A 7,491-nucleotide genomic window follows, 5' to 3' on the forward strand; every position below is an offset into this window, starting at 1 on the left:
ATTCTGGTGCCACTAGGCCCTGATTGTCTGCCTTGGCCACAGAGGGTGCTGTTAGGGGGCTGGAGTGTTATAGCCGCCATACCGGGTGGCTGTAAACTTTACTTTGGTTTTCTCTTATTTTGGGGGGGGGGGATAATTTTCTTTTGTCCTTAATGTGTGTCCCTTTCTTCTCTCTCCAGGAGCCATTGAGGACTTGGTGTGGAACGGGGGAGGCTAGCTGCTTCATTCGAGCGTGTGCTACACCGTGTGCTACACCGTGTGCTGTGTGTGTTTCACTGTGTGCTGACAAAATGTCCTTATGGTGTGGGCGCGTGGTGTCTGATTTGATGTGACTTGAGGTGGGTTTGGACAACGCCGGCCTGCCCTGTTCCCGCTAAGCCTGGCTCGGGAGAAGTACGTTTGTCATGTTACCAATTCACAAAATTAACGGAATGCATAGCTGATATAAAAAACTGGATGACTAGCAACTTCCTACTACTTAATTCTGAAAAAACAGAGATTCTAATTATCGCATAATAAACAAACTACAGCTGGTCCAAAATGCAGCAGCTAGAGTTCTTACCAGAACCAGGAAGTATGACCATATTAGCCCGGTTCTGTCAACACTGCATTGGCTCCCTATTAAACATCGTATAAATTGTAAAATATTGCTGATCACTTACAAAGCACTAAATGGTTTAGCTCCCCAGTACTTGAGCGAGCTCTTAACGCATTATAGTCCTCCACATCTATTGCCATCTCAAAATTCTGGTCAGTTGGTAATACCGAGAATATCAAAATCAACTGCTGGTGGTAGATCCTTTTCCTATTTAGCACCAAAAGTTTGGAACAATCTTCCTAACATTGTCCGGGAAGCAGACAGACTCTGTCAGTTCAAATCTAGACTAAAAACACATCTCTTTGGCCTAGCATACACAGAACACATTATAGACTTCAATAATTCAATTTAGGCTGCATAGTTTAGGTCAGCCGGAACCGGAAACACTCCCTGATGTACTTGTTACATCATAAGAAGGATGGTGTCTATGCTAATATTAGTCTCTCTGTTTATCCGAGGTTTAGCGCAGTCCGCCGGATCCAGGCCGTATCCAGATCTGATGACTCCAACCAGATGGAAATGGATAAATACTCTAATGTTCTAATCCAATCTGACTTGTAATGCTGCCTGAATCATAATCATACACTGTTCGCTCGTTGGCCAGAGGAGAACTGGCCCCCGACTGAGCCTGGTTTCTCCCAAGGTTTTTTTCTCCATTCTGTCACCTGATGGGAGTTTTGGTTCCTTGCCACTGTTGCCTTGGATTTTGGCTTGTTTAGTTGGGGACATTTATTATTCAACAATATTATTGATCTTGCCTTACTTTAGGTGGACCATGATGCAATTTTCTCCTAGAAACAAACTTTGTTGTATTATTTTCATGTTATCACTGTGAAGCTGCTTTGACTGTACCACTCACTTACTGTGGCGGATATTGGTGATCCTGGGACAGGTCGGTTTATCTTTTTATTTAATGGAATTTGTTTACAGTAAAGAATGCACAACAACATGATTTTGGTTTCATAAACTTTATTTAAACTTTCGTTTGGAGTTAAGTGCGCACACTCTTTAACGTTTAGTTTGCTGAGTTTATTCTTACCGTTTCTTTTGTGTTGTTTATGTCTGAGTCCTGTGAGCTGGTGTACCATCTAAAGGGGTTCGGGCGGAAACTTCGGACGTATATATATGGTTCCGGGCAACGATCGGGCCGCAACCATTCCAGTTTACACCATGGGGGACTCCAAGGACTATCTAGTTGTCTTTTCCTTTATTTATGTATAGGAAATGCATTTATAAAATGAAGTCACTTGACCGTATTGTTTGAAGTGTTTGTGTGTGTATATTTGATGTTCTCATATTTGTTTATTGTGTATAATGGCCATTATGTGTTTGTGTGTATCTCCCTTGTTATGTTAATTGGTGCTGGCCACCAATGTATAAGTGTTAATCGTTTTGTTATGAAGGGAGTGGTGTTCTGTGAGAGAACAGCAAGGTCCCTAGACCTCTGTAAATGTGTGAGAGGCAATTGCAGTGACTCGTGTTTATTGTACGTATTTTTGTTTGTTTATTTTCTTTTCTTTCTCTTTATAAATACTTTGGTTTATCCCAGTTGGGTTAGCATTTGTTTTACTTTTGTAACCCCCATTCTGTGGAGAATAAACCCCTAAACGTTTGCTGTAGCCTGCTGCCTCCGTGTTCTTCTTCCTTTACTGGTCACATCTATCACATTTGGTGGCAGCGGTGGGATGTGCCAGTAGGGGGCAGCAGTGAGCAAATTTTTTTTCCCCGCCCTACTTCATGGGTCAAAATGGGACCAAAGAGAGTGGTAAAGAGTGATGAGATGGCGGCGGCAGCTTCAGGAGGAGCTGATGCGGAGGATATGCCAGTTTCAGGTGGCTCACAGAATGTAGCAGTAGAAGAGTTACGGGACATGTTCGGGGCACATATGAAAATGCAGCAAGAGAGAGATAAACGACTCGATCAGGAGGCAGCGCGGCAGGAGAACAGATGGAAGGCTCTTCAACATCAGTTCACACTTCTTCAGGAAGAGGTACATACGAGAACTACTCCAGGTCCTGTTCATCCTTCCGGGCTTCAATATACCCCATCGAATCGAGGGAGTGAGCAGGTAGATGCTCGGGCATCACCATCCGTTCCTGGTCAAGTCGTAGACCAGCCGAGAGTTATGACAGAGCCTACAGCCGCTTAACGAAGGCGATGATGTGGAGCATTTTCTTACTACTTTCGAGCGGATAGCCACTGCATGCCGATGGCCGAGAATTGACTGGGCTGTGAGATTAGTGCCGCTACTTACTGGCAAAGCTCGTAGTGCTTATGTGAAAATGGATATTGATGAATCTCTTGTCTATGATGATGTGAAAGCGGCAGTTTTAAAGAAATATGATATTAATCCGGAGACCTATCGTTTGAGGTTTCGGGCCACAGATGTAAGAGCTGACGAGACCCCTAAGGAGCTCTGTGCGTCTTAAGGACACTTTTAACAAGTGGGTTCAGCCACAGAATCGGAGTAAGGAAGAAGTTGCGGAGGTGATTATCATGGAGCAATATCTTCGTGTGCTTTCTCCAGAGCTCCAAACATGGGTAAAGGAGCATAACCCTGATTCAGCAGCAAAGGCTGCAGAGCTTGCAGATGTGTTTGTTGCAGCACGAAGACGAGGCCAGCCCTGGTCTTACCAACAATGGAAAACATTCAAAGACCCCAAAAGACCCTGTAAGAGATCTGTATCACCCCCGAAGACAAGTATGACTGGAGGTAAGTTTGTGGGTAATAATGGTGGTCTAGGTGGGAAACTGAGTGCTAACATTAAAACTATTGTGTGCTATCAGTGTGGACAGGAGGGGCATACTAAGCCTAGGTGCCCTAATAGACCTTCCACACATGCAAATTTGTGTGGAGTACCTAGACCTGATGACCCTACTTGTATAGCAAAGATTTCCTTGCATCACGTGACTGTGTGTTTGAATGGACAGGAAGTAAGTGCTATGGTAGACACTGGAAGTATGCAGACGTTGGTCAAAGATGAGGAGGTGGGATTACTAGGGGCTTTACCTTTTTTTGAGGCAGAACTTGAAGCAGAGCCAGGGAAGACACGGAAGTCCAGGAGTCAGAGGAAGCGAGAAAAGTTTTGACATGTAGGGGTGAGTGAAGGGGAACCTGCCCCTGAGAACACATTGGGTTATAAAATACCTCGGGACATAGTACAATTGCAGAAAAATGACAATTTAGTCGGTCCCCTGTACAAATTGGTGGAGGAGGGATCACTAGTAGGACAGACAGAGGTGGAAGGTAGTCAGGGAGTCTTTTGCCTTCGCAATGAGGTCTTGTTTCGCAAACAGAGTCCTGAGCCGCAGTTGGTAGTCCCCAAGGAGGGTAGAGAATTAGTCCTTTCTTTGGGTCATTCGGTACCCTGGGCAGGCCATTTAGGTAAACAGAAGACAACAGCACGAATCATTCGTCACTTTTACTGGCCAGGTATGAGGAAGGACATAGCCACGTACTGTAAAACTTGTCCACAGTGTCAACACACTTCCCTAAGGGTTCCTCCTAGGGCACCTCTTAAGCCTCTCCCAATTATTGGGGTACCTTTTGATCAGCTGGGTATGGATATTGTTGGGCCACTAGAGAAGACTAAGGCAGGAAACCGCTATATGTTGGTCATTACAGACTACGCCACAAAGTATCCTGAAGTCTTTCCCCTCAAATCCATCAAGGCTAGAGTGGTAGCTTCCTCCATTATACAACTGTTCTCTAGAGTAGGTTTTCCTAAAAGTATAGTTACAGATCAAGGTTCTAACTTCATGTCAGAGCTACTAAAACAGGTGTATAAACTGTTGGGTACAAAGGGAGTAAGAACCACCCCTTATCACCCACAAACTGACGGGTTAACAGAACGCTTCAATCAAACTCTGAAACAAATGCTTCGTAAGTTTGTTGCTGACAAAAGTGACGATTGGGATCAGTGGCTCCCATATCTGCTTTTTGCCTACAGAGAAGTTCCCCAGGCCTCAACTGGATTTTCCCCGTTCGAATTGCTGTACGGACGGGAGGTACGGGGACCGCTCATGCTGCTGAAGGACATGTGGAATGGGGAACAAGACTGTGTAAGTCCCACTCATATTGTTGACTATGTGGTTCAGATGCGTGAGAAGCTAGAAGCCATGAGTATATTGGCCCAGGAGCATATGGCCGAGGCGCAAAAACTGCAAAAGACCTGGTATGACCAGAAAGCCAGGACAAGGAACTTTGAGCCAGGCACTCAGGTATTGGTGATGTTGCCCACTGATGCGAGCAAGTTGACTGCCAAATGGCAGGGTCCTTTTGAAATGCTGAGGAAGCTGGGGCCGGTTACGTATGAAGTTGCCACTCCGGGTCAGAGACGTTCGAAATGGACTTTACATGTGAACTTGCTCAAAGAGTGGTTTGCCAGACCAAGGGATGCGGCAGGGGTATTTCTGATTCGAAAGGTAGAGGATGAGGAAGAGGTGGAGGCCCAGTATCTACCAGTTTCAGCTCCTTCTAGTTTATCACTGGGTCATCTGTCTCAAAATCAACAATTTGAAATTCAGAGTCTGTGTGATCACCAAGTTTTTCAGAAGAGACCAGGGCACACCAATTTAGTTGAGCATGACATAGTGCTCCGAGAAGGAGCATGCCCAAAACGTATGAGCTATAGGATACCTGAGCGGCTCTTGGAAGCTTTGCGCAAGGAGTTGGATGAAATGTTAGCCATGAACATTGTAGAACCATCAAAAAGTGAATGGTGCAGCCCAGTTGTGTTGGTGCCCAAAAAGGATGGAAGCCTACGGTTCTGCATCGACTTTAGATATCTTAACTCCGTGTCAAAGTTTGATTCTTATCCGGCTCCCAGAATCGAGGACCTCATTGATCGTTTGGGTAAAGCCAATTATTTAACCACTATTGATTTAGCTAAAGGTTATTGGCAGGTTCCGTTGAGTGCAAGGTCCCGGGAACTGACAGCATTCCGGACCCCTTGGGGCCTTTACCATTTCTGTAAGATGCCCTTTGGCCTTCATGGAGCTGCTGCAACTTTCCAGCGGCTCATCGATCAGGTACTTTCAGGTTTGACTGACTTTACAGCTGCTTACTTAGACGACATTGTCGTTTACAGTTCGACTTGGGAAGAGCACCTGCAACATCTGGAAGTGGTTATTGACCACATTAGATCAGCTGGGCTCACCATCAATCCTTCCAAGTGTTCCATTGCGATGGCAGAAACTGAGTACTTGGGGTATGTGATCGGCCACGGGGTTATTAAACCTCAAGTTCAAAGAATCCAGGCAATAGAGAAGTGCCCCATACCACAGACGAAGTCTCAGATGAGATCCTTTCTTGGAATGGCAAATTGGTACAGAAGGTTTGTACCCAACTTTTCTGTGAGGGCAGCTGTCCTTACAGATTTAACGCGGAAAAACTGCCCGAACCAGATTCGGTGGACTGAGGAGGCGGAACAGGCTTTTCAGGATATTAAGAACGCTCTGTGTCAGGGGCCAGTCTTATGTTGTCCTGATTTTGATAAACCCTTTATACTGCAAACTGATGCCTCAGATAATGGAGTAGGAGCGGTTCTTCTCCAGGGGTCACAAGAAGATCGACATCCTGTAGCTTACATCAGTCGCAAGTTGTTCCCTAGGGAGGTTCGATACTCCACTGTGGAAAAGGAATGTTTGGGAGTAAAATGGGCCCTTGATACCCTCAGGTATTATCTGCTTGGACGTGAGTTTGTGCTTGAGACGGACCATAGAGCGCTACAATGGATGAACCGTATGAAAGATTCAAACGCCAGAATTACCCGTTGGTATCTGTCGATCCAGCCATATCGATTCTCCATCCAGCATATTCCAGGTCGAGATAATGTGATGGCTGACTTCCTTTCTCGCCTGCCGGCGTGAAACCAGAAGTGGGGGAGTGTGTGGCGGATATTGGTGATCCTGGGACAGGTCGGTTTATCTTTTTATTTAATGGAATTTGTTTACAGTAAAGAATGCACAACAACATGATTTTGGTTTCAAAAACTTTATTTAAACTTTCGTTTGGAGTTAAGTGCGCACACTTTTTAACGTTTAGTTTGCTGAGTTTATTCTTACCGTTTCTTTTGTGTTGTTTATGTCTGAGTCCTGTGAGCTGGTGTACCATCTAAAGGGGTTCGGGCGGAAACTTCGGACGTATATATATGGTTCCGGGCAACGATCGGGCCGCAACCATTCCAGTTTACACCATGGGGGACTACAAGGACTATCTAGTTGTCTTTTCCTTTATTTATGTATAGGAAATGCATTTATAAAATGAAGTCACTTGACCGTATTGTTTGAAGTGTTTGTGTGTGTATATTTGATGTTCTCATATTTGTTTATTGTGTATAATGGCCATTATGTGTTTGTGTGTATCTCCCTTGTTGTGTTAATTGGTGCTGGCCACCAATGTATAAGTGTTAATCGTTTTGTTATGAAGGGAGTGGTGTTCTGTGAGAGAACAGGTCCTGTAGTCCCTAGACCTCTGTAAATGTGTGAGAGGCAATTGCAGTGACTCGTGTTTATTGTACGTATTTTTGTTTGTTTCTTTTCTTTTCTTTCTCTTTATAAATACTTTGGTTTATCCCAGTTGGGTTAGCATTTGTTTTACTTTTGTAACCCCCATTCTGTGGAGAATAAACCCCTAAACGTTTGCTGTAGCCTGCTGCCTCCGTGTTCTTCTTCCTTTACTGGTCACATCTATCACACTTATACAGTAAAAAAAATAAGTTTCAAGCAGCAAACTGCTCTGTACTCAGAACAAAGTGCTTCAACCTGTCAGAGATATATGGAGATACATGGCATGCTCTTCCAGGCATCGTAGACTGCATAAAATTATATGCTTTCCTGTAGCTCAAACAGTAGAACGTTTGCATGTGCAATGCCAAGGTCATGGGTTTGAT

The 7,491-nt window shown here is 44.6% G+C and overlaps 1 long non-coding RNA gene across 1 annotated transcript; it reads left to right on the forward strand.

The window, feature by feature from the left end:
* Window positions 1-4,545: 4,545 nt before the first annotated feature.
* LOC306992327 lies at window positions 4,546-7,248 on the forward strand. Its single transcript, XR_013796260.1, has 2 exons — window positions 4,546-4,660; window positions 6,277-7,248. It is a non-coding gene; the product is annotated as an uncharacterized lncRNA (long non-coding RNA).
* The last annotated feature ends 243 nt before the right edge of the window (window positions 7,249-7,491 follow it).

This window comes from Phoxinus phoxinus (assembly GCF_949152265.1).
Source record: "Phoxinus phoxinus genome assembly, chromosome: 24".
NCBI classification, from domain to species: domain Eukaryota; kingdom Metazoa; phylum Chordata; class Actinopteri; order Cypriniformes; family Leuciscidae; genus Phoxinus; species Phoxinus phoxinus.